The 27,574-nt window shown below is 44.3% G+C and overlaps 1 protein-coding gene and 1 long non-coding RNA gene across 4 annotated transcripts in view; one reads left to right on the top strand and one right to left on the bottom strand.

The window, feature by feature from the left end:
- The window catches only part of LOC141101810 (uncharacterized), a 55,184-nt gene extending 27,803 nt beyond the window's left edge, over positions 1-27,381 (bottom strand). The window contains exon 1 of the long non-coding RNA XR_012235027.1: positions 27,300-27,381. This is a non-coding gene — a long non-coding RNA (uncharacterized lncRNA). The remainder of the gene's footprint in view (positions 1-27,299) is intronic.
- Positions 1-27,574, top strand: part of SNX29 (sorting nexin 29) — a 2,112,233-nt gene that overhangs the window by 1,754,363 nt on the left and 330,296 nt on the right. The window lies entirely within an intron of this gene.

Raw genomic sequence — 27,574 nt, 5'->3', positions numbered from 1 at the left:
TATATATATATATATATATATATATATATATATCTCTTTTTAACCCCAATAGTTCTGACACAGTGATCAACATCTGTCACAGTGTACCAATGGCAAATCCACATCTGTACAAGTGATCAACATCTGTCACAGTGCACCAGTGTCAAATCCACATCTGTACCAGTGATCAACATTTCTCAAACGTTACCAGTGTCAAATCCACATTTGTATCAGTAATCAACATCTGTCATTCGGTACCAGTGTCAAATCCACATCTGTACCAGTGATCAACATCTGTCAGTGTACCAGTGTCAAATCCACATCAGTACCAGTGTACCAGTGTCAAATCCACATCTGTCACAGCGTACCAGTGAACATCAAAATCTGTCACACAGTACCAGTGATCAATATCAGCAGTGCAGCATCAACATGTCTAAATAATTATACAGCAGCAAGGAGACTTTCCAGATACTGAGTATCACAGACGAGAGTGGGGAACTCTCCCTGTCAGACTCAGATTCTGAGTATGAGCCAGTTGAAAGCAATGGGTCAGCAACAGATTCTGAGGAGGAGAGAGTCCAAACAAAGAGGTTCGGGATATCTGAGGAGGAAAAAGTATCCACCAGTAGTGCTGTAAATCCTGGTGCAGTGGCGAGTACAAGCAGGGCAGCTTTCCCAAATGACCAAATGATAGGCCAGATGCTAGTAATGGGATGTCCCTTCCACAACAACTAGATGGGGCCCATACTAGCCTCCTAGACCTACTTTTATATCTCACATGGCTGCCCGCCAATTTGGCAGAACCTACAATTCCCTCTTATACAGTGCACTCAGATACAAACAGAAAATGCTATCCCAATTTATTTTTCTCATTTATTTTTTACTGATGATCTGCTAAATTACATTGTGGAGCAGTGTAATCTGTATGCCAGCCAATATATTGCCAGTAATCCTAATTTGTCATATGCCTGCCCATTTGTGTGGAAACCCCTCACCGTGGAGGAATTAAAAACATTTCTTGGACTTACATTGAACGTGGGACTGACAAAAAAAATAAAGTCTATGCCTGCTGGTCTACTCAACCTATATATCAAATGCCAGTCTATTCTTCATGTATGCCAAGAACACACTACAAGATGATAATGAGGTTTTTACATTTCAGTAATAATACCCAGTGCCCTCCTTGAGATCATTCTGATTACGACAAACTTTTCAAAATTCGACCACTAATCAACTTTTTTGCTGTATCTTCAAGGTAATGTTTACTCCTGGAAAAATATTTGTGTGGATGAATCCCTAGGCCACTTCAATGGATGGCTTGGCATTAAACAGTACATCCATAGTAAACGGGCTAAATATGGGGTACATTTCTACAAATTATGCAACAGGGCCACGAGATATACCTATTACTTCAAAATTTATGAAGGGATATGCAAATAAAGCTGCCCCTTGAAGGCGAACAAGTCACAAAAAAAAAAAAAAAAAAAAAAGGCGGTCAGCATATACAAGTGAATATAGAGTATATATCATGAACCAAAATCATTAACATATATCACTGCAAAAAAAAACATATATTTTTGAACATATAGCAAGCTAAAAAGACCATTAGTTATAGTTGAAAAAAATATTCTATTTAGGTATAGAGTGACACTGTGGATATACAGCTAGCAGTGTGCCAACGTCCCAATAGTGGGCATTTACAAAATTCTAGCTCAAAAGAGTGGACTTTATAGGCACACGGATACAACGTCTAAAAGTAATCACTTAATTTATTTAGTAGACAGTTCATTGAAAAAAGTGTAAATAATACATATGTACATAAAATAGAAAAAGGTTACATAAAATTGATGTTTATAAGCCCCACACACAGACACCACTTAATATAATATCAAGGTACAATGGTACATTCAAAAAGGGACAGCAGTTGGGGTTCCATCTGCAGATGCTGATGTGAAACCAGGAGAGATTTTTCAACACCAGACAACATGGCTCTTTAATCTTTGGAGGTCCTAGCCTCTGTGAGCCTCCAGACAGTTTCTCTACATTACTTAAACAGACTTCACAATCACAGTAACTGTGTTTGCTATCAGCACCTATCACTCTCTAGAACTGTCTGATGTTCATCCTTCCCTGGATACATCTGCCTACTAAAAACACCCTATATCACCTTTTATGCCTTTGACAATTATATGACTGTCATGCTCCTGAAGAAGCGTATTTATACGCGCAACATGTCGAGCGACTGAGTGAACCACTATGCCCGGACACACACCTTGACCCACAGCATTCTTCTCCTACCCGGATAGCATTTCTGGGAACCCCAACTGCTGTCCCTTTGAATGTACCATTGTACCTTGATATTATATTAAGTGGTATCTGTGTGTGGGGCTTATAAACATCAATTTTATATAACATTTTTCTATTTTATGTACATATGTAATATTTACACTTTTTTCAATGAACTGTCTACTAAATAAATTAAGCGATTACTTTTAGACGTTGTATCCGTGTGCCTATAAAGTCCACTCTTTTTAGCTAGAATTTTGTAAATGCCCATTAGTGATAGTGTTCCCAACACCAAAAAATGCTTTTAAATAAAGCTTCTAGTTCTTCCACCACAGCTGCTCAATGGAAAGGTGGCAACTCACCAAACGTGTTTTAACCTCTTTTTAAGGTAGGTCAAATTGCGCATTTGGAATAACAAATTGGTTCCCACTGCCAACACCCATCCACTCCAGTGGACCCTCCGGATGAAGCTAGGGCATAAAATGACTTCATGGGAGACGAGAGAGAAAGGCTCATAGTGTAGTATATTTAATAATATTTAAAAGCAATGACAAAGTAGTAAGTTGCACTCACATGTAAAAGTGCTTGCCTGGCACTAGGGAAAACATCATGTGCAGATCTCGCTGGTTCCTAACACAGTAGTGTGCATTTCGTGCCACACTCATAGGGGTAAAGCCTGGTGTGGGGTGACAAATCAGGACCCGGAAGTGACAAATTCTCTGCTTCGATGTACGTTTCGCCTTAAACGGCGTCTTCCTGAAGACGCCGTTTACGGTGAAACGTACGTCGAAGCAGATCGTCACTTCCTTATTATAATACAATGCAGCCAGTGTACAGTACATAATACAGTTCATGCGGTGTACACAGTATATAATACAGTGTGTACAGTTTCTAATACACTTCAGGCGGCGTACACAGCATATAATACAGTGTGGTATGAAAGAAAAAATCCCCAACATGTCTGGAGGCAGACGATCACAGGCCACAAAGAGGGCAAGCAGCCTCTGTATCTATAGTAAAAAGTGGTGCTGGCGGACATGGTGCATCCTCTGCAGGCGGGTCACGCTTGTCCTTTTTTTCTGCTGCTGGTCATGTTTTAAAGCCACAACATGCAGAAGAGTGGATGGAGTGGATAACTAAGCTGTCCTCATCCTCCTCTTCCTCTCACCCAGGCTCATACTAGTTTGCCTTCCATGGCCTATTCCACCGGCTCCTTGTCCACAGTTATTCCTTCCATAGCCCCACCATCATACACGGAGGAGTCATCAGAATTATTCAATCATAGCGTCGGTTACATGCTGATGGAGAATGCACAGCAATTTTAAAGGCTCTGATGTTGGTTCCCAGGTTGAGGAAGGGAGTAACGTGAGCCTAGAGAGAGGGGGTGCCACAGAAGGACAAGAAACTAGCAGTCATGTTCCTCCAGAAGAAGCATATTGCCAGTGCCAAGTTTGCTCCAGTGATGAGGAGGGGGGGATGATGAGGTCACTGATTGTATTCGGGTCCCTGAGAGAAGTTAGGAGGCGGAGGCACAACTCCAATGAGGCAGGATGTCCTCCAGGGGCCAGCTTAAGGGCAGCCACCCTATTGCATCACACCACAGAGCTCCACAGGTGCAGGGCACTGCTGACTCCCTGCTGACTTCCAAAATTTCATTGGTGTGGGCTTTTTTTGACACGTGCAGTAGACCACACCCTTGCTGTTTGCAATCTGTCTGAAGCAGATCAAGCGTGGCCAGAACAGCACCCGCCTGGGTAGCACATGCTTGACAAGACATATGACGACCTGGCATGAAGTCCGTTGGCAACTACACCAGAAAGACCCACATAAATAAAAAAGGAAGACTTCTCCTTGCTCCTCATCTGTGATCTGAACCCCTACTATACCTTTAGTCCTCTCAAAAACCTGCACTGAGAGGAATGAAGGTATAGCAAAAGGTGCCACAAGTACTTGCAGCCAATCTGCTAGCAGTACACCACCAGTTGATATCAGCAGGCAAATTTCACAACCACAGTTGCTTACCGGAAAGAAAAAATACTGTCCCAACCATCCACATGCTCAGTGTCTAAATGCTAACTTGGCCAAATTGCTAGCAATGCAACTGCTGCCTTTTCAGCTGGTAGACTCTGCCGACTTTCGTGAATTTGTGGAATGTGCTGTACCACAGTGGCAGGTTCCAAAACAATTTTTTTTCACGTAAGGCCATTCCAGCTCTCTACCGTCATGTGGAAGTGTCATGTACCTGGTGGTAGAGCCTAATATGCAGAGAACAGCCTCTCTTACAGCTCTGACTCAGGGCCCCTGATAGAGCTGACAGGAAGCGCCGAGGTGCAGAGTCGCCCGAGTGCCTGGCAGGATTGCTGAACCCAGGGCTGGACTGGAACTCCTGGTGGAACTGTGGAGGGTGCAGGTACTGCAAAAGTCCAGAAACTACAGCAAGCAGGAAGCTAGAACAAGCTGGCACTGGAACCTCACAGGCAGAGGTGCTGATGCAGCTACAGGAGGGATGGTGGCACCTCCAAGGATGAAGAGAAGGCAGGTACAGGCAAGGTCATACACAAGCGTGCACGTCAGAAACTGGTGTAGATACAGGAGCGAAGTCAGGATACAAGCCTGGTCAACAATGGGCTGGCAGTGAAGTAGCAGAGGGAGCAGACAGATGTGGAGTGGAGGACATAAGGAAGCGCCACCTGAGTGCAGTATTAATATAAGAATTTAATGACATAAAAAAAATGAACACTTACAAGAAAGACAAATTAAAAAGGCTCATCTGTGAGTAGACAGTGTATATCTTCCTCGATTTCCAGTCCGGAAGTTGTATCAGCGTTGTAGGGCTGCAGATGGAGGCTTGTAGCTTGTATCTCTTCCTGTGGCCATCAAGGAGAAGCTGAGACCGGCGTGGAACGCACAGAGGAGGTGCGTGACGTCACGGGTCATCCAAGGACTTCCGGGTACACTCCAGGGGGAGGGCTAACATCAAGGGAGGGTTCTGGAGGATGAGTGTGCTTGGCTACGCGCTCGGAGCTGCTGCTCCTTCAATAGGCCTGAAGGGGAGTGTGTCAGTGATGTGCTATTTATATGCCAGTGCTGTGGGACAAGGCTCAGCGTCGGCTAACAGCACATCACTGATAAGGGCTGTGAGAGGCAGTTTACTAAGACATAAAATACATGTTTGAGAACACTTAATGGCAGATATTGATATAATCGCACTGGAATACTTAAAGGCACATAAGGGCTGAGTGTGAATAAAAAGTATATATATATATATATATATATATATATATATATATATATATATATATATATATATATATATATATATATATATATATATATATATATATATATATATATATGTTAAAACTGTAAAGAATGTATATTTAAAAAATTCTATGCAAATGGGGATTATATGAGAAATATTATATATAAAATTGGCGATATACATTTGGATGCGAAAAATTAAAAAAATATATATACAAAAAAAATAAAAAATAAATATTTATAAGAACACATGTATATAGAAAATTAATATGAGGATTAATAAAAATAAAAGTAATGATGAATTTGAATAAAATAAAAAAAAAAAAAAAAAAAAGGGGGGAAGGTGCTTACAAAACATTATTTATATATATGTGTATATCTGTATACACGATCAAAAGATGGTGTTGAAAAAAGGTAGAGCGGTATATGATAGGGGGAAAGGTGTATATACACATGTACACGCATATATACACATATATGTATACACATACACATATATATATATACACACATCCATGTACAGTGGGCCATATAATGGTATAGGATGTGGATTGGAAGGCAAATGGGGGGGGGGGCTGGGTTTAATTATGGGGGGGGGTTTGGTTATGGAAAAAAGACAGAAGAAGGGGGAAGGGGAGTGAGGGGGGCAGGGGAAAATGGGGGGAGGGGGAAGAGGCAGGGGGGGGGACAGAAAGAGGAAAACGGAGGGGTGAAAAAGGAAAAGGGGGGGGCCGGGGGACACACGGGAAGCAGTGAGTAAGGGTAATCCCATGGGGGGGAAGGGGAAAAGAGGTGGCTTATAGTAGTGTGTGTACTTCAATTTCCTCGTTCAGCCCACCGGGTGTAAGGGTACCCAAAGAATAGATCCAGTAGGTCTCTTGTTGGCACAGGCGTTTGAAGCGTTCGGCTGAAGGATATGTGGCGGGAATGGATTCGATGACCCATACACTGAGGCCAGCCGTAGAACGGTCATGGTTTGTAAGGAAATGTTTGGGGACGCTATGGTGGTCTCTGCCCTTTTCAATAAAGCGCCGATGTTCCCCAAACCGTGCTCTGAGTGCCCTTATGGTCCGACCAACATAAAACAACCCACAGGGACAGGTAAGGCAGTATATGACAAAGTCCGTAGAGCAATTGTAAAATTCTTTGAGGGTGTAACATTTTCCTTTTATGTTGAAGGTTTTTTGGCCATGGTGTACGAATTGGCAGGTGAGGCAGAGAGTTTTTTTACATTGATACATCCCTCTGAGGGGTATAAGGACAGGTTGTGGAGGGATGGGTTGGAGGGACTTGATTTTACTAGGGGCAATTTTGCTTTTGATGTTCTTTGATCTTCTGTAAGTTACTTTGGGTTTGATACCAACTGTGGTTTTCAGGTGAGGGTCTTCCAGGAGGATAGACCAATGGGACTCTAATATTTTCTCCATTTTCTTATGTTTATCATGATATTGTGTGATGAAGCGGGTTGGTTGCTTGACAGCAGGTGAGGAGTTGTGGCGACTGGTGGGAGGCTTGCGGTAGTTGTTGAAGGCTGCATCTATGAGTGGGATGGGATAGCCTTTATCTTGGAATTTTTTAGACAAGATTTGACCGTGGATTTCGTAGTCAGAGTCTCTGGTGCAATTCCTCCGAAGGCGACAAAACTGGCTATGGGGGATGTTATTCACCCATCTGGGATGGTGGCAACTGGTGTAGTGAATAAAGGAATTGCCTGCAGTAGGTTTGATGAAATTCTTGGCATATATGGTTTTCTCGTCATGGCAAAGTTCAAGGTCTAAGAATGCCAGAGTGTTGGGATCAGCCACGTAGGTGAAGGATAGGCCCTAGGCGTTGGTGTTACAGTACTGGACAAATGTGAGAATATCTTCAAGGGTACCGTCCCAGATAATCACTATGTCATCGATGTATCGGCCATAATATATTACGTGTGCGGCAAAGGGGTGGTCGACTGCGAGGTACCTATGTTCCCAGTATCCCATAGTGAGATTCGCGTAGCTGGGGGCAAAGTTTGCCCCATAGCTGTACCGTTGATCTGAAGGTAGTGTGTCCCTTCTGACTCAAAATAGTTATGTTGGAGGCAGAAAACTAGGGCTTCGAGTATAAAATTGGCTTGCCGGGGATTGGTGAGGGGGTCGTTTGCCAGGAAATGCTCTACAGCCCTAACCCCTACATCATGGGGTATAGATGTGTAAAGTGATGACACATCAAGGGAGAGCCACCAGTAGTTCTTATTCCATGTATAGGGTTTGAGCATATCAAGTAGATGAGGTCCGTCCCGTATGTAGGAGGGGAGGTTCTGTGCTAGGGGTTGAAGAAATTGGTCGATGTATATGGAAAACCCACTGGTGACACTATCCATGGCAGCTACTATAGGACGGCCGGGGGGGTGGGTGAGATCCTTATGGATTTTGGGCAAGTGATAAAAGTATGGGACTTTGTAGAAGTTTCTTTTAAAAAATGCAGCTTCTGATTTGGAGATAATTTTATCAGTAAGGGCTTTGTTGACCAGTGTGGCGGCTTCAAGTGAGAACTGGGATGTGGGGTCACTGGGGAGCCTGGCATAGGTGCTTGTGTCCGAGAGTAGTCTATGTGATTCGAGAATGTAATCTTCTCTATCTTGAATCACTATGCTGCCCCCTTTGTCCGCTGGTTTGATGACGATGGATTTGTTGTGAGTCAGCTGTTCCAGGGCCTTGCGTTCCAATGGGGAAAGGTTGGATTTGATGTAAGTATGTTTGGAGATGTTGTTGCACATTTTGATGAGGTCTGTATAGACTACCTGATAAAAGGACTGCCAACCAGCAGTGGTGGGATACGTTTTTTCTGCAACTATATATTTCACATAAAATCTCCCCCAGAGGACTTCGAGTCCTGAAACAGTGCGCCTTCCTCGATCCAGATTTACACACAGAATGGGCGCATATATCCGAATTTTGCACAGCAAAATGAATGGGTATTATCACCCAACAGAGAGATAGAAAATACACAGCTCTCAAAGACAAAATTGTCAGCCTTTGTAGTACTATTTGTGACACTATTCCCCACTTACCGCACACTTGGTTTAGTATGCTTAAAAAGAACACAATCAGAAATGAAGACCAGACCATTACTAATAAACTCAGTAAATTCAGAAGAGACCTATTCGATTACAACACTAACCTAATATTAAGTTGGAAAAAGAAAAAGTACCCCAGCCATAACCTAGGTTCTGGTCCTCGTCCACTCATATCCATCCAGACCCATGGGAGCCTTTCTACATCCCAAATGGCACCCAAACACATACCGCCACCTCCATCCCAATACATGTCCAGATCCAGGCCAGCGTCCCACCACACTCCACACTTCCCAACTGGACCCAAGCCACTTACTCCCAAACCCAAACGCCTCAGGAATAGACAGAACAAAGCCTCTGCCGGTCCGGCTCAGGCGTCGATACTCTCTACCAATTATGACAATCAAATACAGCAACCCGCCTCTGCCCAAGGTATAGATCACACCGATGTCTCTCCACACATCCCTATACCACTACCCTACTCGGAAGCAAATCCTCATAATCCTCATGATAACTCACAAAGTAATACCCATGATCACCTTAATACAACCAGTGATCCACAGCCATTAGCTTGGATAGAGAATCCTCTCACACAGTTGCTTAAACCCAGATCTCCGATTGATAAAGCTACCAACCTAGAAACAGATTTTTTAGTACCTACCCCCCCCACTGCTCCTCACCAAAAGAATATACGTAGAAGAGGACGGAGGGGGGGGGGGGCGAGGAAGGAAGGTTAGAAAAGATGCGGAAACTGTAAAAATTTACAATCTTTCCCACACTTCCCTAACCGCATATGATACATCCCTCCTCAGTAAAGGCCTCACCTTTGCCCCCACCATGCAACCAAAAAGCTTCAATTTATTCAAAGACCTCAATAAGTTTATCAGAGACCTTACAGTCCAGAGGCACTTCAATATTCAATCATCCAAACAGGCCTCCACTTCTGATATCATTCATCCTACTCCTACTACAGATTGTGATTCATGTGACGAATCGGATAGACCTGTACTTGCCCTACTGGAGGAGTTATATGCGAAGAACTTCAATGCTGACCTTGAATGGCTTACCCAACATGGTTCCACCTCACCCCCAGTTAGACATACTTCACTACGTCCCAAGTCCATCTTTAATCCAACTTCAAATAAGGGCCCATACCTACAGTCCTTTTATCAGGTAGTCTATACAGACCTCATCAAAATGTGCAACAACATCTCCAAACATACTTACATCAAATCCAACCTTTCCCCATTGGAACGCAAGGCCCTGGAACAGCTGACTCACAACAAATCCATCGTCATCAAACCAGCGGACAAAGGGGGCAGCATAGTGATTCAAGATAGAGAAGATTACATTCTCGAATCACATAGACTACTCTCGGACACAAGCACCTATGCCAGGCTCCCCAGTGACCCCACATCCCAGTTCTCACTTGAAGCCGCCACACTGGTCAACAAAGCCCTTACTGATAAAATTATCTCCAAATCAGAAGCTGCATTTTTTAAAAGAAACTTCTACAAAGTCCCATACTTTTATCACTTGCCCAAAATCCATAAGGATCTCACCCACCCCCCCGGCCGTCCTATAGTAGCTGCCAAGAATAGTGTCACCAGTGGGTTTTCCATATACATCGACCAATTTCTTCAACCCCTAGCACAGAACCTCCCCTCCTACATACGGGACGGACCTCATCTACTTGATATGCTCAAACCCTATACATGGAATAAGAACTACTGGTGGCTTTCCCTTGATGTATCTTCACTTTACACATCTATACCCCATGATGTAGGGGTTAGGGCTGTAGAGCATTTCCTGGCAAACGACCCCCTCACCAATCCCCGGCAAGCCAGTTTTATACTCGAAGCCCTAGTTTTCTGCCTCCAACATAACTATTTTGAGTCAGAAGGGACACACTACCTTCAGATCAACGGTACAGCTATGGGGCAAACTTTGCCCCCAGCTACGCGAATCTCACTATGGGATACTGGGAACATAGGTACCTCGCAGTCGACCACCCCTTTGCCGCACACGTAATATATTATGGCTGATACATCGATGACATAGTGATTATCTGGGACGGTACCCTTGAAGATATTCTCACGTTTGTCCAGTACTGTACCACCAATGCCTTGGGCCTATCCTTCACCTACGTGGCTGATCCCAACACTCTGGCATTCTTAGACCTTGAACTTTGCCATGACGAGGAAACCATATATGCCAAGAATTTCATCAAACCTACTGCAGGCAATTCCTTTATTCACTACACCAGTTGCCACCATCCCAGATGGGTGAATAACATCCCCCGTAGCCAGTTTTGTCGCCTTCGGAGGAATTGCACCAGAAACTCTGACTACGAAATCTACGGTCAAATCTTGTCTAAAAAATTCCAAGATAAAGGATATCCCGTCCCACTCATAGATGCAGCCTTCAACAACTACCACAAGCCTCCCACCAGTCGCCACAACTCCTCACCTGCTGTCAAGCAACCAACCCGCTTCATCACACAATATCATGATAAACATAAGAAAATGGAGAAAATATTAGAGTCCCATTGGTCTATCCTCCTGGAAGACCCTCACCTGAAAACCACAGTTGGTATCAAACCCAAAGTAACTTACAGAAGATCAAAGAACATCAAAAGCAAAATTGCCCCTAGTAAAATCAAGTCCCTCCAACCCATCCCTCCACAACCTGTCCTTATACCCCTCAGAGGGATGTATCAATGTAAAAAACCCCTCTGCCTCACCTGCCAATTCGTACACCATGGCCAAAAAACCTTCAACGTAAAAGGAAAATGTTACACCCTCAAAGAATTTTACAATTGCTCTACGGACTTTGTCATATACTGCCTTACCTGTCCCTGTGGGTTGTTTTATGTTGGTCGGACCATAAGGGCACTCAGAGCACGGTTTGGGGAACATCGGCGCTTTATTGAAAAGGGCAGAGACCACCATAGCGTCCCCAAACATTTCCTTACACACCATGACCGTTCTACGGCTGGCCTCAGTGTATGGGTCATCGAATCCATTCCCGCCAAATATCCTTCAGCCGAACGCTTCAAACGCCTGTGCCAACAAGAGAACTACTGGATCTATTCTTTGGGTACCCTTACACCCGGTGGCCTGAACGAGGAAATTGAAGTACACACACACACACACACACACACACTACTATAAGTCACCTCTTCCCCCCCCCATGGGATTACCCTTACTCCCTGCTTCCCCTGTGTCCCCCGCCCCCCCCCCTTTTCCACCCCTCCGTTTTCCTCTTTCTGTCCCACCCCTGCCTCTTCCCCCCCATTTTCCCCTCCCCCCCTCACTCCCCTTCCCCCTTCTTCTCTGTCTTTATTCCATAACCAAACCCCCCCATAATTAAACCCAGCCCCCCCCCTCATTCGCCTTCCAATCCACATCCTATACCATTATATGGCCCACTGTACATGGATGTGTATATATATATATATATATATATATATATATATATATATATATATATATATATATATATATATGCGTGTGCGTGTATGTGTGTACATGTGTATATACACCTTTCCCCCTATCATATACCGCTCTACCTTTTTTCAACACCATCTTTTGATAGTGTATACAGATATACACATATATAAAATAATGTTTTGTTAGAACCTTTCCCCCTTTTTTTTTTTTTTTTTATTTTATTCAAATTCATCATTACTTTTATTTTTAATTTTATTTTTATTTTTATTAATCCTCATATTGATTTTCTATATACATGTGTTCTTATAAATATTTATTTTTTATTTTTTATTATTTTTTAATTATATACAAAATTTTTTTTGTACATATATTTTTTTATTTTATTTTTCGCATCCAAATGTATATCGCCAATTTTATATATAATATTTCTCATATAATCCCCATTTGCCTAGAATTTTTTTAGATATACATTCTTTACAGTTTTAACATATATATACAGGGGGTCCCCTAGTTACAAACATCCGACTTACAAACGACTCCTACTTACAAACGGAGGGAGACAACAGGAAGTGAGAGGAAATCTACCCCTAGGAAGGGAAATTCACTCCTGTAAGAGCTATTATGGGGAAAAGGTACCTCCACTGATGCTTTATCACCAAGGGTTGTTTCCACAACAACCCAAAATTTTCAGAATCCAATTGTTATTGGGACAGAAAGTGAGGTGAAATCTTCTGAACAGAGGCACAGACAGCAAAACAAACATTACAGGAGTGTTAACCCTTCCCTATGCTATCCAAAAAGCTTAAAAATAGTTTTTTTGGCTGGAGCTACACTTAAAAAATTTACCTGTTCCGACTTACAAACAAATTCAACTTAAGAACAAACCTACAGTCCCTAACTTGTTTGTAACCCGGGGACCCCCTGTACTTTTTATTCACACTCAACCCTTATGTGCCTTTAAGTATTCCAGTGCGATTATATCAATATCTGCCATTAAGTGTTCTCAAACATGTATTTTATGTCTTAGTAAACTGCCTCTCACAGCCCTTATCAGTGATGTGCTGTTAGCCGACGCTGAGCCTTGTTGTCCCACAGCGCCGGCATATAAATAGCACATCACTGACACACTCCCCTTCAGGCCTATTGAAGGAGCAGCACATTCAGCCTCCAGAACCCTCCCTTGATGTTAGCCCTCCCCCTGGAGTGTACCCGGAAGTCCTTGGATGACCCGTGACGTCACGCACCTCCTCTGTGCATTCCACGCCGGTCTCAGCTTCTCCCTGATGGCCACAGGAAGAGATACAAGCCTCCATCTGCAGCCCTACAACGCTGATACAACTTCTCGACTGGAAATCGAGGAAGATATACACTGCCTACTCAGATGAGCCTTTTTAATTTGTCTTTCTTGTAAGTGTTCATTTTTTTATGTCATTAAATTCTTATATTAATACTGCACTCAGGTGGCGCTTCCTTTTCTCCACCCCCTCTTGCAATACCACAGATCCAGCTCTCTGAGGACAGCAGCCGCCTTTAGGACCAACCATCCCACTAGCCAGCCCTTCACATCTTGAACGATCAGAGACTATATTAACCCCTGGACTGCCACTACTATGGCCATGGACTTTATGCCTGGCCAGGATTGTATGCATCTTCTGTATATGCGCTTACAGTTATTATCACCTTTATCTGGAGTGGAGGACAAGCTGGGGTCGGATGCAGGCAGAAGGAAGGAACGTCAGGAAGCAAGCTGGGTCACAACAGAAACAGGTATCAGGTATGGCAAATGCAAAGTCACACAGGGAATGCTGTAGAGCAGACAGCACTGAGTCTGGGTACTGACCCTGTTTAAATAGCCCATTTTGGCGCCATGAACTGTCACAGTGTGCACGTGCGCTGCAGCGCGTGCAAGTGCACCCGCTCTGCAGCGCACGCAAGCACACCCACGGCAATCGCCCAACAGGAACTGAGGTTCTATGGCTACCATTTTGGTTGCTGGCATGGCCTTCCTGACAGGAAGGCAATGTTTTGACCTCGTTGGACAGGGCAGTCCGCAGGAAGGTTCATATTACTGCTGACTCATGGTCCAGCAAGCATGGTCAGGGACGTTACCTTTCCTTCACGGTGCACTGGGTAACCCTGCTGGCAGTTGGGAAGGATGCAGGACAGGGTTCAGTGTTGGAGCTTGTTTCAGCACCACGCCTCCAAAAAGCTGGTGGTGATTCTGCCACATCTCTCTGCTCCACCTCCTCTTCTTCCTCTATGGCCTCTTCTGCAGAATTGTCCTTTGAACCAGCAGTGCTCCCTAAGCGTTCAAGGGGCTACGCAAGCAGTCAGGCTAAAAGGTGCCATGCAATGCTTCAGTTGGTCTGCCTAGGGAACAGGAGCCACACTGGGGAAAAGATTCTGTCAGCTCTGCAGGGGCAGGCTCAGAGGTGGTTGACACCACGGCAGCTTGAGCCAGAAATGGTTGTATGCGACAATGGCACCAACCTTCTCTCTGCCCTCTGACAGGGACACTTGACCCATGTTCCATACTTGGCACACGTCCTGAATTTGGTGGTGCAGCGTTTCTTGACCAGGTACCCAGGCTTACAGGAACTTCTGAGGCAGGCCACAAAAGTCTGTGGCAATTTCCAGCAGTCATACCAGTGCTTGGCTGGCTGACATTCAACATGAATTCAACCTGCCCACCAACTGCCTCATTTGTAACATGCCCACCAGGTGGAACTCAACATTAGCAATGCTGCAGCAGCTGCACACACAGCAGAGGGCCATAAATAAGAACCTGTGTGAGTATGACACCAAGACAGGCTGAGGGGAGCTTGGCTTCTTTTCGTCACACCAGGCCACAAGGATGGTGAGCAGTGACAATGCATGCATTAGTAGCAATGTACCTCTAGTTTTCCTGCTGGAGCACACGTGGAATCATGGACAGGGCACTTGAGGCAGAAGAACTGGAGGAAGAGGAGGACTTCCTTTCCTCTCAAGGCCCCCTTTATGCAGATAGCATTCCTGCGGGGCCTCCAAACACACAAGAAGAAGAGGAGGAAGATTGTATCAGCATGTATGTGGAGGATAACGTGCAGCAGTCTTCAAGGGATGGTTTTCAGTACCCAGAAACCCAAGGAGTTGTACGTGGCTGGGAGGAGGTAGTGCCTGACAATATCATCCTCAATGACCAAGAGGACTCAGAATCTCATGCCTCTGCAAACTTACACTGCATGGGCTGATTCTGCAAAGCCTGCGAAAGGACCCTAGGATTTGTGTTATCAAGGAGAGATATCTTTACTGGCCGGCAACCCTTCTTGATCAACGTTACAAGGGCAGAACTCATCCTGCCTTTGCAGAGGGAGCAGAGGATAAAACATCTTCAGGAGTAAGGATGAGCCGAACACACCCCGGTTCGGTTTGCGCCAGATTTTAAGGGGAACTTTGTGCCAAAATTTAAAAAAAAAAAAAAAAAAAATGGTGTAGGGGTCCCCAAAATCATTATCAGACCCTAATCTGATCACGCAACATGCTTGTTTCACTTTAAGCATTATTAAAATCACTGCTCCCGAAAAAATGGACGTTTTTAGAACCTTTTTTGCATTGATACATGTCCCTTGGGGCAGGACCCGGGTCCCCAAACACTTTTTATGATGATAACTTGCATATAAGCCTTTTAAAATGAGCACTTTTGATTTTTAATGTTAGTGTGCCATAGACTTTAACGGTGTTGCGGCGGCTTTCGAATTTGCCCCGAACACCGCATATTGTTCGGTGTTCGCCGAACGTCCGAACAACCAACCCGAACTTATGCTCGGGCCGAACCGTTCACCCATCCCTATTCAGGAGGCCTTAAATAAAATTGTGTAATGCCTTTCCAGACCCTGGGATGTTACCATTTCCTGGTGCTGGACAACATGTTTCTGAGGCTTTGTTCGGTCAGAAGGAGAGCGGTGGAGAAGGTGGCCGGCTTACCGATGCTTTTAAACAATTTTTCAGTCCTCAGCGTCAAGGGCTGATAGATTCAAGCAACCATCGCCAGCGTCTGCATTATATGGTGCAGGAATATCTAGGGGCAAGAGAAGACTTGGAGACCTTTCCAACAGAGCATCCACTGGGTTACTGGGTCTTGAGGATGGACCAGTGGCCAGAACTTGCTCAATATGCAATCGAGCTACTGGCCTGTCCTGCATCTAGTGTGCTTTCTGAACGGACATTCAGTGCTGCTGGAGGGTTTGTAACAGATCAAAGCGTGCGCCTGTCCACAGACTCTGTTGATAGGCTCACATTTATAAAAATGAATCAATCCTGGATCAGTAGCTATCAAGCCCCTGATGCTGATGTAACTGAATTTGCTAGGGATTTGGGATCCCTTGAAGACTGCCTATGCTGCCTATCCTATTCCTCCTGAATCTTAAAGAGGAAGTAAACTCAGCCCCTCAAATGCTCCTTCTTAATAAATTCAGTCTAATAAAACTTTCCATAACATTCTGCATTAGTCTTTCCCCCCTAAGGATGTTTCTTATTTTTTTCCAGATGATTTGTAATTCCTACTTCCTGGTTGCAGCCAGCTCCATCTTAACTACTGCCTTCTGAGTCTGAAGAGCAGTTTACTTCCGCCCTACCTGTGTTTCAATTTGTCCCTGAAGTAACCTTGCACATGCTCAGAAATGTTGTAGCCAAGCCTCGTTTTCATTCCCAATTAGTATAGCAATAATATCCCACACATTGAAGCATAGAGAGGTGAGCAAGCTTTGCAACACATATTTATTGATCATTTTGTTTTTGACACAGTCTACTCGATGAAGCTGATCTCCTTGCTCCTGTGTCCCATGCAAAGTGCTGATGTTTACACCCCCTGTGACATAGAAAGTCACATGGGGTGTTTCAGGAACTTGAGAATAGCACTGTAATCTCGCAGGATCTTGGAGACGTGCCGCAAAGAGGAGATGCATATGAATACCCACTCATATACCCACAATGAGCGTGCCGTGAATCGGGCAAAATATGCACATGCGCCGCTGATATCATGAAAAGGAAAAAGACACATTACAAGCAAGCAGAGCAGGTTAGAACTGATTCATACACAGCAATTTGTACAGTGCATATCACTGATTTAAATGGGGAAAAGTTATCTGGATGAGTTTACAACCACTTTAATGATGCTAGCTTCCAACAATATTTTTGGTTTAGGGCACCAACACCCAAGGCCCAATTTTTCTGGGGGATGTAAATTCAGATTTTGAACAAATTTTTAACAGCAGGTTCCTGCGACCAACAAGAGTAACTGTGACCAACATCCAAGGCCCAATTTTTCTGCACCTGTTTGACTGGGGCATCTAATTTCAATTTTTAAAATAATTGTTTACGGCAGGGCCCATTCCTGCGTCCAGCAAGAGAAACTGTGAGGGGTTACAGTGTTCTGGCACCACCAACACCTAAGACCCAATTTTTCTGCAGAGTATATAGTGCAGTCCGTATAGTATATATACTGCAGTTCAGAGTATATAGTGCAGTCAGTGTAATATATATATAATACAGTGCAGGGTATGTAGTGCAGTGTATAATATAGTGTATTGAAGTGGAACCCTATGACAGTATTAGGAAAAAAAGAACAGCATGGGTCCCCCCCAGTCCATACCAGGCCCTTTGGGTCTGGTATAGAGTTTAAGGGGAACTCCACACCAAAATGTTAAAAAAAATTGGCGTGGGGTCTCCCGTCAAAATTCAAAGCAGACCCTTATCCGAGCAAGCAGCCTGGTACTGGTAGGCTGGGGGGGGGGGGGGGGGTGAGCGAGTGCCCCCCCTCCTGAACCATACCAGGTCACTTGCCCTCAACATGGGGAGGGTGCTTTGGGGTCCCCCCCAAAGCACCTTGTCCCCATATTGATGGGAACAAGGGCTTTGTCCCCACATCCCTGGCCCAATGGTTGTGGGGGGGTGCGGGTGGGGTTGCTTATTGGAATCTGGAAGCCCCCTTTAACAAGGGGGCCCTCAGATCCAGGCCCCCCATTCACCAAAAAAAGTGTCAAAAAGTAAAAACTACAATACAGTTTTTGACAATCCCTTTATTAAAAGGAAAAAAAAAAAAAAAAAAAAAAAGGGTCCCGGGTTGTCCATCCATATTCAATCATGCCACCAGACGGACCTAAGAAAAATTTAAAAAATTGTCTCTTGGCTGTGACAGCTGTTATATAGGCAAGGTGCCATCAGAGGGGGCGGGGTCATCAGGTTACCTCAGTGGGTTTCCCCGCCCTTGCCTATATAACAGATGTCAGAGCCAAGAGACAGGATACGGCGGGACGCCTCCCATCAAAGCAGAGGGGTTTTTTTTTCAATTTATTAGGTCCGTCTGGCGGCGTGATTGAATATGGATGGACATCGCAGGATACTGTTTTTCTTTTTTAATAAAGGAATTGTCAAAAACTGTGTATTGTGGTTTTTACTTTTTGACACTTTTTTTGGTGAATGGGTAGGGGTACAATGTACATACCCATTCATATAGGGGGTGCCGGGATCGGGGGGCCCCCTTATTAAAGGAGGCTTCCAGATTTTGATAAGCCCGCCTGCAGACCCCCACAACCATTGGCCAGGGTTGTGGGGAAGAGGCCCTTGTCCCCATCAACATGCCCCCATGTTGAAGACATGTGGTCTGGTATAGTTCAGAAAGGGGGAGGGCATTCGCTCACCCCCCCTATCCTGTCCTTTAGGCTGCATGCTCGAATAAGGGATGGTATGGATTTTGGGGGGACCCCACGCCAATTTTTTAACATTTTGGCGTGGATGATTTCCCCTTAAAATCCCGAAGGGCCTGGTATGGACTGGGGGGAACCCACCAGTGGCGTCACTAGGGTTGGTGTCACCCGGTGCGGTAAAACATGGTGTCACCCCCCCTTCCCCTCCACCAATTATAGTCGCCCCTCAATACAGACCCCCCTCCTTCAGTACAGACCTCTTTCCAAGTATAGTCCCCCCCTCAGTACAGACCCTCCCTCCACAAAGTATAGTCCCCCCCTCAGTATAGACCCCCCCACTTAGTACAGACCCCCCTCCCTCAGTATAGATCCCCCACTAAGTATAAATCCCCTCCATCAGTACAGACCCCCCTCAGTACAAACCACCCCCTTCTCCATTAGTACAGACCCCTCCCCCAGGACAAAGCCCCCCTCTATTAGTACAAACCCCTCCCCCATGACAAACTACCTGACCTTCATCAGTACATCCCCCCCAGGAAAAACTACCCCCTTTATCAGTAGTACAGCCCCTCCACCTGTCACAACATTGCGGAGGACATCCCCCCTCATTGCAAGCTGACACCCCCCTCCCCCTGCCCATTACCGCACTAGCTCGGGCGGCTCAGATACATGGAATACCCGGGCAGCAGCTGGAGAGGAGACGACAGCATGCAGCCGCGCTGCCCGGGTGGAGAATGGACAGCAGCGCCGTAGTGAGAGACAGTGAAGGAGAACACCCGCGGTCGCCAAGCTGGAGGTGGGTTTCCAGCTGAAAGCAAAAAAACTTCCAAAGTCAGCCAGGGCTTTCCTCACCCTCGGGATGGTGTCACCCCTGTAGCGGGTGGCATCCGGGTGTGGACCGCACCCCCCTAGCAACGCCACTGGAACCCACGTTAGTTTTTTTTTTATTGATTTGTGTCTATATTGCTGGGATCCGGCAATATATTACAGCCGTCAGCAATTTTAAATGACATTTTTTCCTTTAGAAATGTAATTTTTCTGCAGCACTGTAAAACACATCAGACAGATGTGCCACTTTACAGGCAGACTAAGGGGACCCCCAGGCATGATATTTAAAGGAATGTTTCTATTTTATTGTTTCACTTTAAGCATTATTATAATCACTGGTCCTGAAAAAAACGGTAGTTTTAGAACTTTTTTTTGCATTGATACATGTCCCCTGGGGCAGTACCCAGGTCCCCAAACACTTATTATGACAATAACTTGCATATAAGCCTTTAAAATTAGCACTTTTGATTTTTCATGTTCGTGTCCCATAGACTTTAATAGGGTTTGCATGTTCACTCAAATTTTTTGCCTGTTCGCATGTTTTGTTGCGAACCGGGGGGGGGCAGGGGGTTAGGCCCATCCCTAATTGTCAGTTCATTATTTCAACAGTTCTAATTCTCAGATACATTCAAAAAAGTGCACAGTCTGCAATAATGCCATTAGTGTGTGGATTATAACAGTCACCACTTTTTATCAACGCTTCTCTCTCTCAGCATTCACAATATCACACTAAAAAGACTGATCAATTTTTATTTTTCATTAGTGTGATATTTACCTCTATTATTGAATTTGTCAATGCCAACAGTGGGAGGAGCTGATAAAAAGTGGTGGTTGTCATAGTTCCACATACTAAAGGCATTTGTAGCCTGCGTATTTTTCCGATGAATTTAAATTGACAAGTAAAACTGTTGTTGAAAATATTGATTCTTCCCATTGCAATAAGCACAACCCCCAAGTATTAGGTATGCTTCTTATGTCAGAAATAGAAATACCTGGGGAATAACACACTTCTATTTGTTTTGATTCATTTTAACCACTTAAGGACCAGCCTCGTTTTGGATTTTAGGTGTTTACATGTTTAAAACAGGTTTTTTTGCTAGAAAATTACTTAGAACCCCCAAACATTATATATGGTTTTTCTTCTAACACCCTAGAGAATAAAATGGCGGTCCTTGCAATACTTTTTTTTGCACCGTATTTGCGCAGCGGTCTTAAAAGCACACTTTTTTTGGAAAAAATTCACTTTTTTGAATAAAAAAAAAATAAGACAACAGTAAAGTTAGCCCAGTTTTTTTTTATATTGTGAAATATACGCCAAGTAAATTGATACCCAACATGTCACGCTTGAAAATTGCGCCCGCTCGTGGAATGGCGTCAAACTTTTACCCTCAAAAATCTCTATAGGCGACTTTTAAAAAATTCTACAGGTTGCATATTTTGCAGTACAGAGGAGGTCTAGAGCTAGAATTATTGCTCTCACTCTACCGGTCGCTGCGATACCTCACATGTGTGGTTTGACCACCGTTTTCATATACTGGCGCTACTCGTGTATGTGTTCGCTTCTGCGAGCGAGCTCGTCGGGAGGGGGGGGGGGGGGGTTAAAAAATTTTTTTTTTATTTTTATTATTTATTTTACAATATTTTATTTATTTTTGCACTGTTTAAAAAAAAAAAATGTAAATGTAAACATCCCTTGTAATAGAAAAAAGCATGGCAGGACCTCTTAAATATGAGATCTGGGGTCAAAAAGACCTCAGATCTTATATTTACACTAAAATGCAATAAAAAAAAGTCATTTAAAAAAAAGGACATTTGAAAAAATGTGCATTTAAGAGGCGTGGACAGAAGTGACGTTTTGACGTCGCTTCTGCCCAGCAGCGTCATGGAGACGAGTGGGCGCCATCTTAGCCTCACTCGTCTCCAGACACACCACTTAGGAGGACGCGATCGCCTCCGCTGCTACCGACGGCTCCGGTAAGTGGCGCAGGGCACCGGATCGCGGCGGGAGGGGGGGCCCTCTCCCGCCACCAATAAAAGTGATCTCGCTGCGAATCCGCTGCAGGGACCACTTTTATTTGAACCGGGGTTATGTCAGCTAGCTGCTGCCATAACAATGATATCCGCCGCCAAAGTTTGGACGTACATCGTCGTGCGGCGGTCGGTAAGTGGTTAAGGAAAACATTTCATGTCAACATGACCCTTGCTCTATTTCACCGATCTCTAGAGAAATCACCCGTGACACTGAATACCCTCTCTGTGTGTGGGGCAATGTGTTTTTTGTTATGGCATACTCCTCTGCCTTTTTAAGCCATTCCTGAATATTCTCTTCCACCACATCAACAAGAGTTTCACATACAGTAGAGTTGACAAAACAAGCAGGTGCTGCAAGTGACGAGAACACATCAGTTGAATCTACGAATAAAAAACACTGGTTTACATTCCCTTTCATTTTCTGTGCAATTGGGGCAAGGTTTTGGTAGCTAGTGTTCTTTTTAAAGTCCTCAAGGTGGCTGAGTAGATCCAAGAGGGCGGGGACAGCCAGGGACATGGTGTCATTCTGGAGGGATTTAGTATGCTCTGCAAAAGGCAGCAGTAGGTCATGCAATGATGTGAGCTTTTTCCATTTAATGTAATGCTGCACAGTGCTCTGAGAAGGCCTGTAATGCTGCACAGTGCTCTGGATGGTGGCTGTAATGCTACACAGTGCTCTGAATGGTGGTCTGAGCTGAGGAGGCCTGTAATGCTGCACTGTGCTCTGGATGGATGGTTTTCTGAGGGGAGGATTGTACTGCAGTGCTCTGGATGCCGGTGATCAGAGGAGGCCTGTAATGCACACACAGTGCTCTGGACAGACGGTGGTCTGAGAGGAGGCCTGTAATGCAAACAGTGATCTGGGATGGTGTTCTGACTCTGAGAGGCCTGTAATGCTGCACAGTGCTGGATTTTGGTCTCAGGTCTGAGGGTAGGCCTGTAATGCACAGTGCTCTAAATGCTGGTGGTCAGAGGAGGCCTGTGATGCACACACGGTGCTCTGGACAGATGGGGGTCTGAGGGTAGGGCCTGTAATGCGCTCACAGTGCTCTGGATGGACGGTGGTCTGAGGGGAGACCTGTAATGCACAGTGCCCTGGATGGCGGTGGTCAGGAGGCCTGTAATGCGCACACAGTGCTCTGGATGGATGGTGGTCTGAGGGGAGGCCTCAGGCCTGTAATTGTAATATGCACACTCACAGTGCTCTCTGCTCTGGACGGTCATCGTAGCGAGTGGGACTCTCACCTGTAATGCACAGTGCTGCTCTGGATGGTTGTCTCAGGATTCAGAGGCCCATAATGCTTGATGCACAGTGCTCCAACTCCTGCTAAGCAAAGCATGCTACGGACTCGTGGAAACTGGAAGTTCACAAGGGTAAACGTTCCTGCCTCACATTTTCGTTTTGTTTTCGTTCGTTAACAAAAATAGAATTGATTTTTGTTTTCATCAGTGGACGAAAATGTGGTGTACTTTTAGTTTAGTTGTTGTCACTGTAAAAAGTGAAAATGTTGACAAATTTTTGGTCGGAGACATGCATAGATTGAAATCACCACCTACGATCATGAAGGGTTGAGCGAAAGATTGAATTTTCTCAAAAACTTCCTCAAGGAACCCAATCTGTCCCAAGTTAGGTGCATAAATATTAGCAAGGGTAAAAAAGGTATTCATGTGCTCACAGCTCAGGAGGACACATGTGAGGGTCCAAGTGAGAAGATTTGATTCCTATGGAAGATGAATGTTTGAGAAGGATCGCTACTCCAGCTTTACCGGAAGGATCAGAGGCTATGAAGGCAGTGGGAAAGTACTTAGATGCATATTTGAATGATCCCTCTGCTCTGAAATGTGTCTCCTGAACCATGACCACATCTGCGTTTGAGGAGCTGAACTCCTTTAGTGCTAACCAGCGGCGCTCCCTATTCCCCAGGTCTTCCTGTTGCATTTGTAGTTGAGATACTGCATTTTTGAGGTTAGCATTTTCTTCCCCTGAAACATTGACATACTGCACCATGTCATCAAATTTGGATTCCAGTGTGTCAGTGCGTTCTCCCAGTTGATCAATTTCCCCCCTGAGTTCATGTGTGAACTTTCCTACTACTTTGGCGATGTTTTGGGTCAGACTTTGAAGCAGGACTTGCAGCTTTAAATCTAGAATCTCCACGGTCACCATTGTTGCCATAGCAGGCTGATCGGGTGGTTGTGGTTTGTGTGGGGGCTGTTCAGCGAATAAGGAGGGATCAGCGAGTGGGGGGTGTCCTCTAACTCCGCAGCATCGACCGGCGTACTGAGGCAAGAGATTGTGACCTACGTAGGTAACGATCCATATGTTGGGAAGGCTTGAGCACGGCCTGCGATGTGTGCCTCTGGTAGATGTGTCTCTGATCGCCGATCTTACCCATAAAATGCCTGCGGGGTAGCTGGATGGTTCCTGGATCGGTTGAGAGGACTCCCAGAGCTGTGGATGCTGATGTCGCAGAGCAGGAGCTACGGATTAGGGAACAAAAGCCGGAGCTCTGATCTTATGCGTCCACCATCTTACGAGCCGCGCATGCGTCCCATTTTTAAAAAACGTATGCTTCTTAGAAAATATGTGTTTGTTTTCCAAAATGAGGTCATTCTGTGGATGTTTCCACTGTCTTCGTGCTCCAGGGCCTCCAAAAATGTGATAGGTAGTCAGAAAATGAGATGCTTGATTTATGAGTAATTTATACTCCTTGAAAGTCCAACGGTAATCCTTGAATTTTGGGCCCCTCTATGTGGGTAGGCTTTAAAAAGTCTCACACATGTGGTATCCTCATACTTGGGAGGAGTAGCAGAATATATTTTGGGGTGTAATTGTAAGTACCTATGCTGTGTGTGAAAAATAACTTCCCAAAGAATGATGGGAAAATTTGACAACCTCAAAAAACTCACCATGGGGGTTATTTACTAAAGGAAAATCCACTTTGCACTGCAAGTGCACTTGGAAGTAAAGTCGCTGTAGATCCGAGGGGGACATGCAAGGGAAATAAAAAACAGCATTTTAGTTTGCACATGATTGGATGATAAAATCAGCAGAGCTTCCACTCATTTCAGATCTACCCCTTAGATTTAGAGCGACTGCACTTCCAAGTGCACTTTCAGTGCACTTGCAGTGCAAAGTGGATTTGCCTTTCGTAAATAACCCCCATGCCTCTTAAAATAATACCTTGGGGTGTCTTTTTTCGATAAAGGGGATATTTTGGGGGTATTTGTTCTGTCCTGGCATTTTAAGGCCTCAAGAGATAAGATAGGCAGTCAGTACATCAGGATTGATCAGTTTTTATCAATAGATTGTAGACTCTATAACTTTCACACAGATTAAATAATATACACTAATTTGCGTTATTTTTACTAAAGAAATGTAGAATAATACATTTTGGTTGAAATTTATAAGAAAGATTATTTATTTGCAAACCTTTATATTAGAAACAAAATAAAAATGTGGGGTTTTCCTTTCAAAATTTTCAGTATTTTTCATGACTGTGGTAAGACACATGCAAACCCAACAGTACCATTACTACTCCCCTTACTGTCACCCACATATAGTAAATAAATTAAAGACACCCTTTTTGGATTAAAATAGTCTGTACCGGCCATTTATTAACAAATAACCAGAAAAACACATTTGTTTAACAAAAACATAATAATCTCAATGATAAATATTAAACCAGGCTGCTGATTTTTCAAGGCACTGAGGACCCCCTAATTGTTTTTGTATCTGCACGACCACACAAGGTTCCCAGCTGCAATACACTGACTCTGGGACGTCCCAACTCTCCAAATTCTATGCAGATACCTCCATGTGCCCAATGCCCAGTTAAACCTCCATTAACCGGCATCTTACAGAGGACCCCATACCATAGATGGTTACCCACTATGCCACATTACTGTTATTTTAGAAGGCCTCTAAAGATCCCAACCGCCAAGCCATTACGACAGCTGCTGCACCACATCCATTCCAAAGGGTGGGAGGGTGGGAAGTTTTTTCTTTGTCCGATGACCTCCAACTGACCGCAGAACTTTTGACCCCACCTTTACCATGACAAAACCTCTCCTATTCTGCTCCACCCACCCCTTCTGATATGTGCAGTCCAGCATGACTAGATTAACCCTATGTGTGCTTGTTAGCCCTGCTACCTAGTAATGCCAGCCCTAGGCTTATTTTTTATTTTTTGCTTTGGGCTTATCTTTTATATAGCAAAAAAAAAAAAAAAACCCAGTAATGATTAAATACCACCCAAGAGAAAGCTCTGTCTCAAAAAGTATACAATTTAATTTGGGTACAGTGGTGCATGACTAAGTAAAAGTCATTCAAAGTGTGACAGCATTGAACAATGGCCTGGGCAGGAAGGGGGGCGAACATGTCCCATATTGAGGTGGTTAAGCCATGCAGATTTTTCTTCCAACTCCTCATCCCATATACATATAATGCCCGAGGTTTGTAAAGGGCGAAAAGTCCCCTGTGAAGCATGTATATGTGTTTCTCCTCTTACTCCCCTACATACCCATTTGCCCTCTTCCCTGTAATCCTATCTTCCTCAGCCTTCTGCTGCCTCTGCATACCAGAGGTAGAAGAAGTGGATTGAGATAGATATGGGGAGTGTTATTCCTGCGCTACCAATCAGTGCTACTAGTATGGTTTAAAAATAGGGAAAAGCAGCTTGCACCGAGTGGGGTTCAGCCTTAAACCCCGATAGGTGGCAATGACAAAAATGGGGGTTGGTGCCGCGCTAGTCCTGAGGTCAAATCCAGTCGCTGAGTGTGCTGGATATATGTTCCAGCCTATATTGCAGTAAGGGGTGTTGATGCAATCCTAAACCATAAGTGTAGTGCTAGGTGAATAAGCAAATAGAAATGCCAAAATGGGTGCTCCAAATGAAAGAAAACTATATAGTAAAGATATATATGTAAAACCCTGGAGCTCACCCCAAGGAATTATATATTACAATGCGTAGTATACAATGATCGACCAATAAAGTGACAATATAAAATCCGGTGGTCGAACAATAATAAAATAAATATTCTTCAAAATTCGCACGGTAATTACTGTACCTCTAACACATTTAAAACCAATATAAAGTGCTGTGCATATATATCCAAAAATTGATGCAATATATTAAACCGTGATTAATAACTGAAATATGTGACTGGGAATATCAAATGCCAAAAACAAACAGGATAAAATAAAAAAAAAAATATATATATATTTTTCATACAGTGTTATAATGAATAGCCATAGTGATCTAAACAAAGGTGCATCATGCAGTAAAATGTCCGGCAACCAGCAGGGGGTGCTCAAAATTCAGGTAATACAGTTCAAAATAAAAAGTGCCTCAGTGCAGCAAAAAACAGCTTCAATGTTTCCTTGGTGGTGTCACATTAATCATGGCATGCAGATGGGGTAAAATGACATAACTTCAGAGGAATGGTGACTGTGCAGTATTAAAACCAGATTGTGTCCATGCAGGAATCCTCAAACAGTGGGTAGTGGCCTCTTACCTCACTATACTGAGGTTACAGCATAGAACAGCAGTCGCTATTGGTGTCTCCTATGCAGGGGGATCCTAGGTGCTGTGCTGTCAATTAGTCAGACCTCAAGCTCATAGGGGACATCATGTTGGAATGAAGAAATAAAATCCCATATAGTGTAGTATTTAATGGTAAAAGTTAGGATTTATTTCGTATTATAACATCATACAGGGTACTCACACAGTGTACATAGGACGATACAATGTATCCGGATGAGCGGCGAACTCGTACACTACTACCAGTGGGCGGTGCCTGTCCCTACGCGTGGCTTCATCAGGGGATAATACAAGGCAAGCTACACTGTCTTTAAATAGACCAGGTTAAGTCTATGGGCGGCGGCCATTTTCCCGAAGTTGAATGTTAATTTGTCATGGCGGCCATTTTCCTGGGGCTCGATGGGCGCCGCCATTTTGTTGGTTATAATAGGACGGTTGTAGACAACAAGGGGACGAATG

Source organism: Aquarana catesbeiana, linkage group LG06 (genome assembly GCF_042186555.1).
Source record: "Aquarana catesbeiana isolate 2022-GZ linkage group LG06, ASM4218655v1, whole genome shotgun sequence".
Taxonomy (NCBI): domain Eukaryota; kingdom Metazoa; phylum Chordata; class Amphibia; order Anura; family Ranidae; genus Aquarana; species Aquarana catesbeiana.
This window is presented reverse-complemented; position numbering and strand designations above follow the sequence as displayed.